Below are 10,192 nucleotides of genomic sequence, written 5' to 3'. Positions count from 1 at the left end.
AAAGGTTTTAAACTTTTGGTGTATCTGTGGCTTGTTTGGAGGCTTTAAACTACTATGAAGAAAATATAAAATTCGGATACCTAATGAATCACAAGGGGCAAAAGAATCAAGGGTTAAATGCAAAAAAAAAAACCCCTGGACTATTGGCAAATCAGCAACTAACCCCCTGAACTACAAAAGTTGCAACTAACCCCCTAGACTATTCAATTTTGTTGCAGATGACTCCATCCGGCAGGAATCCGATCCAAACTTGCCGTGAAACGCTCATGTGCCTGTCACGTGACCCTCAATATTTAACTTAATGACTATAATACCCTTATAAGCTTGAAAAGACTTTATTGCCCCTAATTGTGCCCATTACACACCCATACACAGCTTCTTTTTTTCCCACAAAGCCAAACACACTCTTATACACCTGTTATATATACACAGACACATTTATATACATACACACACACACACACACACACACACATATATATATAACAACTAGGCTTCAAATAAGTAGAATCCAAAACCCATTAGTCAGTCCAGCAGTGAACCAAATTTCCATCTGCAATTTTACACAACAGGCTTTGCTATAATGCAACATCCTGACGTGCAAAGTTGTCGGATTCTGCCAGTCCTCGGTCGATGACTACTCCGATGGAGCACGAGGCGTTGGCTAGAACGTTCAAAGATGACGACGACGGCGACGGCCTTCGAGGCTGTAATTTCTATGGTTCCCTCTATCTATCTCTCTACAGTGATGGCCGACAACGACAGTGAAACCCAAACAGTACCACACTACTCCTCGTCGGAACCCTAACTTCACCGGCGACACACCCCTTTTCCGTCTTCACACTCGCGACCGAATTTAATTTCAGATTGAGACCCAATTGCTCCACCTCAAGTGACTGAAGCGGAGCAATTATGGCCGCCGGAGCAGGCGTGGCTAAGGCGAAGGGCAATTACGCCGTCTAATGATCGCTCGTGCTCTGTCTACGCTCATACCTGTTGATTTCATAATCGCCGCAAGCACCACCATTCCTCCGACTTCAATGGCTTCCTTTTTTGCACTGTCGTCCATGATTTGGCCAAAGGCTGATTTGCCCAAAAAAATAATAATAATAAAAATAAAAGGAAGGTTGGGTTACCTTCCCCGAAGAAAAAAAAAAAGAAGAAGGAAGGTTAAGTTAAAGGTTTGGTTGTTGTGTGGGTGATGTAGATAAAAGAGATAAAATTGTTGTGTTGTTGCAATTCTATTTGTTGGTTTGATATTGTTTTGCCACGTCAATAACTTAAACTGAGATCATGCGAAACTACGCCGTTTTATTAGAAGGGCAGTTTCGTCATTCTCTGTTCCAGCGGCCTGAGTGGGCAAATTGCAATAAATTCATAGTTCATGGGGGTTTCTTGTAGTTCAGGGGGGTTAGTTGCAAAACCTCAATAGTTTAGGGGAATTTTTTGTACTTAACCCAAAAATCAATTAAAACTAATTGCATGTAGTTGATGGGGTTAGTTTGATTATGTAGGTGGTAATAGATATTCTGAATTATAAATGAAGATAATAATTATATATTTTTGTATATAGTACATCAAATATATATATATAATTGTAAATTTGTAAAATATTTAGGGATAATTTAGTCTTTTAATATTTTTTATAAGTTAAAGTTTTTTTTTGACAAAGTCAAAGGCTATTTAAATTATTTTATATGGTGTCAGATGTCTAAAAATAACAGTTGGAGTTTGAGAAAAAAAAAAAAAAACAACATTTAAATGATAATAATTTTCGAAAGTGATTTCAAAGTAACACGTAACTATAAGTAGCGTCAATGAAATCAATCTCTTCTAGTTCTAGAGAAATCAGAGCATGCAACACGTGTCAGAGGCCTGCGACACGTATCAGCTTTCGTGGCAACATTTCCTTGAACGTACTGTTTCGTTGATCTCCTCTCTCTTACCTCTATCTGTCGTTCTCTGTCTGATCTCTCTCCCTCTCTCTCTACATTGGCGGTGGGTTCTCTCTATCCTCTCTCTTCTGGTACCTCTATCTGTCGTTCTCTGTCTGATCTCTCTCCCTTTCGCTACATTGGCGGTGGGTTCTCTCTAATCTCCCTCTCCTTTTGTGACCACGGCTTAGAGTCTGGTGAGAACTCTTCCATCTCTTTATCATTGCTCTCTCAAAATTTTATATTTAAATATGTGATTTTTATAATTATATATACTTGTTATTTAGAAAGTTATATATTATATATATAAAAATCTGTGGTTTTAATGCAGGTTTGTATAAAACTCTCTTGCAAACCCTAATCAATTGGTCGTTTTACTTTTTTGGGGTTAGATTAAAATCTTGGCTCTAACAATTACCAATCAAAGGGTCGTCATGTCTCCTCAGTCTTCAGGTAATTAATTTCACTGCGGTTTCATGCTTTTCTCGCTTTTTAAGGTCTATAATGATATGTTTTTCCAATTTTATGTATTATATCAAAAGAGTAAGTTCTTTACTTTTGTGGTTGTTACTATGCTTTATATTCTTATGATTGTGATGCTAGTTTAAGTCATCCATGTTTACAAAATATTAATGTTTTTGTTTTTCTCAAATTCTAGGTTTACTTGTTGGAAGAGAAAAACTAATTGGAATGAGCGGTGTCGGTAAAAGATAGGTATGTTTTTTGGTGGTCTTCAAAATGGTTCGCATTAGAGGTCGAAACGAATGCACAAAATTATGAAAATGAAAAACAGAATCATAAGCTTGAAGACAAAGAGAACCGTTGAGACTTTTTGTTTGTTTGTTTGTTTGTTTGTTTGTTAATTAAGTATTCTATGTTGGTATTTATAACATTTGCAGGATGCCAATAATGCATGTCAACTATCGTAGATTTTTTATTAGATGCAATTTATGTAGCATGAAGTTGGAAAACAAATTTGTTTGACCTTTATAAAAGAATGATGACTATAGTTTAGGTCATTCTCATATTAGTTAAACTGAAATGAAGCTGATTCAGAATTATAATCTATCTCGCGGTGATCAATAGCAAATAACAGGTTTTTTTAGGGTATAAAATTACTTTTAAATTCAACCATGAGAAATCATCAAGGATTTGATGAAGCAAACATGATCCTAAGACCTTGAATTTCTTGGTTTAATGATTGAATAAAGACGTGAAAACCATGACTTTGTTGTTTTATATATTAAAGTGGCAATGTTCATTTGTAATTCTCATAAAAAGTTATTTAATTATTATTAAATTATGTGATAATTCAAGTCTTTTAACTAATTATTCATTACTTGTAATTTGGTAACGAGAACTATCAGGTGTACAACACAAAAATGCCATCGATGAGAAGCTAAGCTGAGACTTGAACCTTGAATTGCACTTCTTCTTTTTTGGTACAATTAATGATGTATATATGCGAAATATGACTAAGACAAAAGTAAAATTCATATAAAGTTTGCCCTGCTTTATAGATTCTGGAAAAACATAATGCAAACTGGGTCTTCTAATAGTAATAAAGACATAAGAAATTAACCTCTTTCAGGGTTAGAGCATTCAAAACTCTGCATAATTTGTTACTACCAAAAAATCTTATGATGTGTTGCGATAACTGGGAAATACTCTAATTCCAAGAATTTGTATTCCAAAAATTCTGAAAAAAATAAAAAAGTAATAATTTAGTCTCTTCCACCCTCCTATTCCTAGAACTCCTCCACTCCTACTCTTATTCCTAAATTTCTGAAAAAAATAGATATAAAAATAGTATACCAACTTGGCAAGGGATTAGCATCTTGATGTTAAGCTGTTAAAAAACTGCATTATATGGGATCATATTTACATTGAACGTCTGATTTGTCAGTTTGTTTGAAATCAAAACATGTCCGTATCATACCATCTTGGCAAGGACATTAGCATCTTGGTGTTTAAGCTGTTAAAAACCTGCATTATATGGGATCATATTTACATTGAATCTCTGATTTGTCAGTTTGTTTGAAATCAAACCATGCCCATAACACTATGTAAAGAATCTGCTGGCTTGACTTCTGAAAGAAACGAAAAATCTATTGCCACTAAAGATGAAAAAAATTCTATCTGGTACAAATATATCGTTCTTTTCACAAAATGGGGTTTGGTTTCAACTTTTGGACATCTTTGTATTCATCAAGGCACGTAGTTTGGTGGCATTTCTTCTTTTTATGTCTAGTGCTATCTCCTCTTTTAAAAAAAAACAGAAGGCGAAGGATTCAAATCTTCTTGAATTCTTTGTTAAAACAATAGGGAAAAAAAATAAAAAATTACTTCGTATTTTGCCGTCTTTAAGCCAATATGTCGCATCTTCCATTGTTTTGTGACTACATATATGTATTTGTACCAGTATTATTATTTCTTTTGCTACAGCATATATATATTTTTGATAGGCAAACTGTTACTATTTCAAAGCGTCATCCACATCTATTTTCATACTAATCATTATTAATCTAAAAAGTACCGATGCATCTAGTTTTGTACTCAGAAAATTGTGGAATATAAAAATGTCAGGAACAGTTTTCATAAATCGAAAAAGAATAGTGTGGATTCAACCATATATTCTTATCTATAGGCATCACGGTACAAGAGGATTCATGTATACATTAGTGTGGATTCTATTCGCTTGCATGTAAGAAAATACAGTTTCTTTCTCCTGTATAGCATTGCTCTATCTTCACAACCTCTGAAAAGTTTGTTGAACTAGATGATTACCAAGTTCAAATTAAAGCGCCTCTGTCAATTTGCAACTTGGTACCTACCTGTTGGTGCAAGGAGCACAACTTCTCAATTGGAAAAGAATCCATGGGCCGCTTTGGACCATTGGCATTACCCACGAGAATGATGAGAAAACCCTGTTGTCAAGGTTTATCAATTTTGAGCTCCTTTTAGTTAGCAGCCAATATGTTGGGCATCAACCTGGAACCAAGAAAACAATGCTTTCATTTGGGTCAAAGTTATTGGTTAAGTTCACATTTTGTGTGTGAGCTATAGGGAGGAACGAAAGAAGAGGTGGTGGTGTTTGGGTGTTGTAAGGAAAGAATAGAAAAGAACTTTGGTACAATGGATACAGATAAAGCATATTTACTACTGGATGGTATTGCCCATTTGCATGTATGATCCAATTTTTTTGTTTTTAATTTGAAAATTCATTTGACATTTTTCTTGAAAACTTAGACCTTGCATAATTTGGGCACATTCATTGTCAGAAGTTCGTGAATTATTAGTGTTTTATCAAAAGGTGGTTATTAAAGCTTAATGCATAACGGGGGTGGAATAGCTAGCTATTGGAAGACTAATCTTTTTTCTGAGTCTTAACAAGCGTTAAAAACAATGCATAAATACACACACAAAGGTAAAGCTACACATATGCATCATTGTGCATGTCTTACAAGTGCTGGTGTTGTGATAAACATAGTTTGACAAGAACCCTAGCTTACTTCTTTGGAACGGAAGCAAGATGATGAGTCAGTTCTTGAAACTGCAAGAACCCTTGCTACTTTGGATCGAAAGCAATATGATGAGTCGGTTCTTGAAACTGAATGAACCAAAAAAGAAAAACTGCATTACACAGATTTAACTCATATCGAGCCTATCAGGTTTAAATTAATGGCAACTAAGAAATTGATGAGTGATTTGCAAAGGTCCGAACTCGTGCTCTTGCCAAAGACGATGACAATGAGCGCAAACGTCCATTGTTCTCTCGAATTCCCTCTCATTGGAGAGCCAAACCGTCAACTTTTCATTCTAAAAGAGAGAAAAATACTTAGTGGACTAATCCCTTGGTGGTGATTAATACTTGTAATATTTACTTGGATTCTCATATGGAGATGTAAAGTCACACGAATAAAATTGTATATTCATAATGTTGAAGAAAAAGATAATTTAAGAATCAAGCAAATGTTTGGAACACCATTATAGTAAAGAAATTAGATGTATGAGAAAGAGATGACATTAACAAATATTAACGGGTCAATGGCGGTTGTGGTACTGGTAAGGAGGAGCTTGTGGTGGCCACCTGCGGCGATTGTCATGTTTAGTGGTGGCATTATAGAGCCTTTGTAACATGATCTCAAGGTAATGTTTCTTAACGGCGATGTTCAGGGTCTTACACTATATATACTCTTTTTATCTCCTGTCCATGTCTTGATTGCAAAAACTTCAAGTGATTGAATTCTTCTAATTTCAGTAGATTTCACTCTTTATGGATTGCAAATCCATATTACATTGTTATGATGCAACGACACTATGTTGACTATTCTAAAGAGGGGGAAAAAAACTTAGCACTATGTTAAAGTTGTAAAATTGAGAAGTTCCTTATTCTCTATAGTGTGGGGACGTAATTTTGCACTCCTTTCATAGCGTGCCAGAGACGATGAGAGGGAGGGTAACAAATTGGGATGGTGGTCATGTCCTGGGTAGTGTGCTTATGTAACAAGGGTCATTTGTCCCATATCGGAATCGGATGGGAAAGTGATTGGGTATAAATGGGTGGGTATGCAGCACTACTCAATAGTTCGAGCTTTTGGGTAAATGTGCAAGCGCCCACCCGTTACAACTTACTATTACAATCACTGGAAATATTCTTACTATTGATTTAATAAATTATTTATAAATAATGAATTATTCTAATTCTTGAGATTTATTTTAGTTCTACTTGTTAAAGGTTGGAATTTTATTCAATAGCTATCTGAGTTTGCAAAAAGTTTATAGCAATTTATTCAGCTTGTACAGTACTACTGTTCTAATGTTTTATAGTATGATTGATCTTGTGGCTAGAGCTTAAAGAGCAATTAAGTGATTGTAATAACTTCATTTGACCAACCTTCTTTACTTGAATAATATATGTATGATTCAGGTGATGCTGGTATGAAGACCTACGTTATCTGTGAACCGGAAGTCACGAGAAAACAAATCGAGACAGATCAGTAACAGTACTTGCCGTAGTGGCCAAGGGTAGGGAAGATAACAACAGCGTCATAGTGGTCAAGCTGAAGTTGCAATGGCGGTCGTGTCCTGGCGTGCTTGTTACTTCAATCAATTGGTAAATATTCTTATTATTGATTTAATAAATTAATCTAATTATTAAGATTTATTTTAATAGTTGTCAGTATGAGCTTTGCTTTGGTAACGAAAGTTTGAAATTTTATTCGATAGCTATTTGAGCTTGTAAGAAGCAGCAGCAATTTATTGAGCTTGTATAGTAGTGTTCTAATGTTTTATATGGTTGATCTTGTTGGAAGAGCTTAACGAACAATTAAGTGATTGTAATAACTTTATTTTACCAACTTTGATTCAGGTGATCCTTGTATATATGAAACCTATGTAATTTGCGAGCAAGAGGTGATAGTGATAAAAGTGAACTGAATCAGATGACTTTATTATAATAGCTAGTGATGGCACAAAGCAAGTTGTGTTATATTTGATCCTTATTTTAGACCAATGGAAACATTTGCATTAGCAGCTTTTCCGGCTGTGATGTCGAAATTGGAATGGTAAAAATCATAGCATTCTGAGTCATGGTTTCATGGAATTGGAGATTTGGATATCCAAACAGATCTCGTCGCCGAGCTGCGATTTGGAGAGGAGAGAATTTTGGTTTAATTTTTTAATTTTTAATTTTAATTTTAAAATTTTAATTTCATGCAGCGAAACACAGTTTAGTTTCAGAATAAACAAATTTAAAAGAGAATTTTTAGTCTCTTTTACTCTGTATATCTTGCGAGTGGATTTGGTTACTGGTGGTGGTACAAATACTAATAATGTAGTATCTGAATTTGATCATTGAAATTATCCTCACCAAAGAAAAAAAAAATTGATAATTGAAATCCATTTTTGAAAAGAAAGAGCTGAAAAGAACATGCAGTCGCCAATGAGGTGTTATGAAATCAAGGTCAAATGTAAGGGAATTTTTTGCCAAATGAATATGTATACACACACCCCGGTCAAAGATGATTTATTCACTCCAAAAGTTGATTTATTTTCAGGCTCCGTAAAATATTTTTCAAAAAATATTTTTTTTATTTTTTGGTATTTGGTTGTAAGTATTCTACAAAGAAAAAAAATATTAAAATTAATAAAAATAATTTATTCATAAAGTTTTGGTAAGATAAAGTTTTGGTAAGGTATTTTACATGCCTCCTTTGATGGACTTGACTTCAATCTCGACATCGACTTTTGTCAAATACAAATACAAATAAAATAAAATAAAAAAAATATTTTACATGAAAAAGAAAAATATTTTCTGAAAAGAATATTTTACGGACAATATCATACCCTGTAGTGGAGTGGGTCGTTACAAATGATATCAGAGCCTGACCCAGCCGGAAGTGTGTCGACGAGGACGTCGGGCTTCCAAGGGGGTGGATTGTGATGACCTTGTGGGCGGATGTGCCGTGGGTGGGTGCGAGAGATACTGTCAGGCTACCACACTGACGAGTTACGAGTGCACAGTCCCACATCGCCTGGTGTCGAAACAAACGAAGTCTTAATGTGAAATATTTTTTTAAATTTTTTTTTTGATATTTAATTGTCGTAAAATATTTATGAATAAAAAAATATTAAAATTTAATAAAAATATCTTACTCATTAATTTTTGATAAATTATTTTACACGTCCCACCAATGAATTCGATCTCAATTTCTACCTAGACTTTTGCCAAATATTAAAAAATAAAAATAAAAAATTATTTTAGCTAAGAAAAAAAATATTTTTTAAAAAAAGATATTTTAGTCTTAGAAGTTAGAACCCCCTTATCTTTCTATGAGAAGTAAAAACTTGGTACTGTTAAGACATTAGTCTGTCAATAAAAATTGTTATTGACATAAGTCAAATGTTGAAATAAGTGACATAATTCAATACGGTAACTAAATATTGAATAAAGAGGTAACTTATTCAAGTCAAACATTGTGTAGTTAAAAAAAAAAAATGTGATATAGTTAATAAGAATTGTTTAATGCTGAATACTCCTTTTCGTTGAAAAAAGACGTTAAAATGTATATAGAAAATACAAGAGCTATTAGTAAAAAATACTCAGAATATACATTTAGCATTGTGGTTTTTCAGTCAGCCACAAAGTTAGTCTTTATTGTTTATACTCTCTTATTTACCAGGTCAATGTATCATAGATTCATACACGTTGGGTTATCAGAGAACATTTCAATACCAATTGAGGTCAATAAAGTTAGTCTTTATTGTTTATACTCTCTTATGACTATTGATTGTATTGATAGTCACTGTCGTTCAGTGAATCGGTGTCTCCGATAAATTTAGAAAGTGTCATGTTTCGATCCTATATTTTATTTTTAATTTTTTTTTTTTTTTTAAAAATTGTATTGCCAGAAAAAGTGTCTAAATAACTCAATTTACTATTTAATTTTTAAATCATACTTATTTCAAAATTCTAAAAATTATATATATATATATATAAATTAAATTTACAATTCACACTAAAATTTTAAGAAAAATAATTAGGAGTCAAAATTTCAACTTTCAACGCAGTCACCTAAGGGTTAGGATCTTTCGGAACAGCCAACACCTTTGTTCGTGTTTGCAAAGTCAGAATTGACTATTGAGACCCTCTAGTGTCTACGACCACTGAATTTTCAATGCTTAAAATTCAATCTTCAAATTTTTGTGCTCACTAATTTTTACTCACATATATATATATATATATATATATATAAAACAGAAAGTAACACTTTTGAATTTACACGTGACACGCGAGCGAACGAAAGATTCGTGCTCTTTAAAGCAAGTAGTGCTGTAACCAATTATACCAACTGCTGCTTTGTTTGTACATTATTTTGGTCCAAAGTTTGTCTCCATTCTCTATACCTCGTGTATAAAATATACAAATATGAGAATAATTACTAGACGAATACTATTAACTGACACACAAGGAGTCGTGATACTCACACCAATAAAATAACATTAAAAAAAAAAAATAAAAATAAAATGCGATTCATCCTCTCTAATCTTTCAAGTTCATCTTCGATAGTAAGAAGAGAGTCCAACACAAAGAGAGAGCTTCAACGCTCAAATGCTAAGGACATTCGCCCTAGTTTGGTTGTAGTTTATACCATGCAATTCACATTAAAAACTTAATTTTTTTTTTTTTTTTTTATAGATAAAATTACCCTTTTTAATTTCTTCTTCTCGGATAATATATTTTGGATCATATAAGC

The 10,192-nt window shown here is 33.4% G+C and overlaps 1 long non-coding RNA gene across 2 annotated transcripts; it reads left to right on the top strand.

Annotated features, from left to right (window-relative positions):
• Positions 1-1,912: 1,912 nt before the first annotated feature.
• On the top strand, positions 1,913-7,438 carry LOC132285358 (uncharacterized). 2 transcript variants are annotated; one of them, XR_009472515.1, is made up of 5 exons: positions 1,915-2,131; positions 2,266-2,387; positions 2,593-2,648; positions 6,865-7,050; positions 7,306-7,438. It is a non-coding gene; the product is annotated as an uncharacterized LOC132285358 (long non-coding RNA). The 2 variants fall into 2 exon arrangements; XR_009472514.1 differs by having other exon boundaries at positions 1,913-2,131; positions 6,865-7,393.
• The last annotated feature ends 2,754 nt before the right edge of the window (positions 7,439-10,192 follow it).

The sequence above is a fragment of the Cornus florida genome, unplaced genomic scaffold, assembly GCF_030987335.1.
Source record: "Cornus florida cultivar Cherokee Brave unplaced genomic scaffold, ASM3098733v1 CherokeeBrave_3.0.0_Hap2_Chr11, whole genome shotgun sequence".
NCBI classification, from domain to species: domain Eukaryota; kingdom Viridiplantae; phylum Streptophyta; class Magnoliopsida; order Cornales; family Cornaceae; genus Cornus; species Cornus florida.
This window is presented reverse-complemented; position numbering and strand designations above follow the sequence as displayed.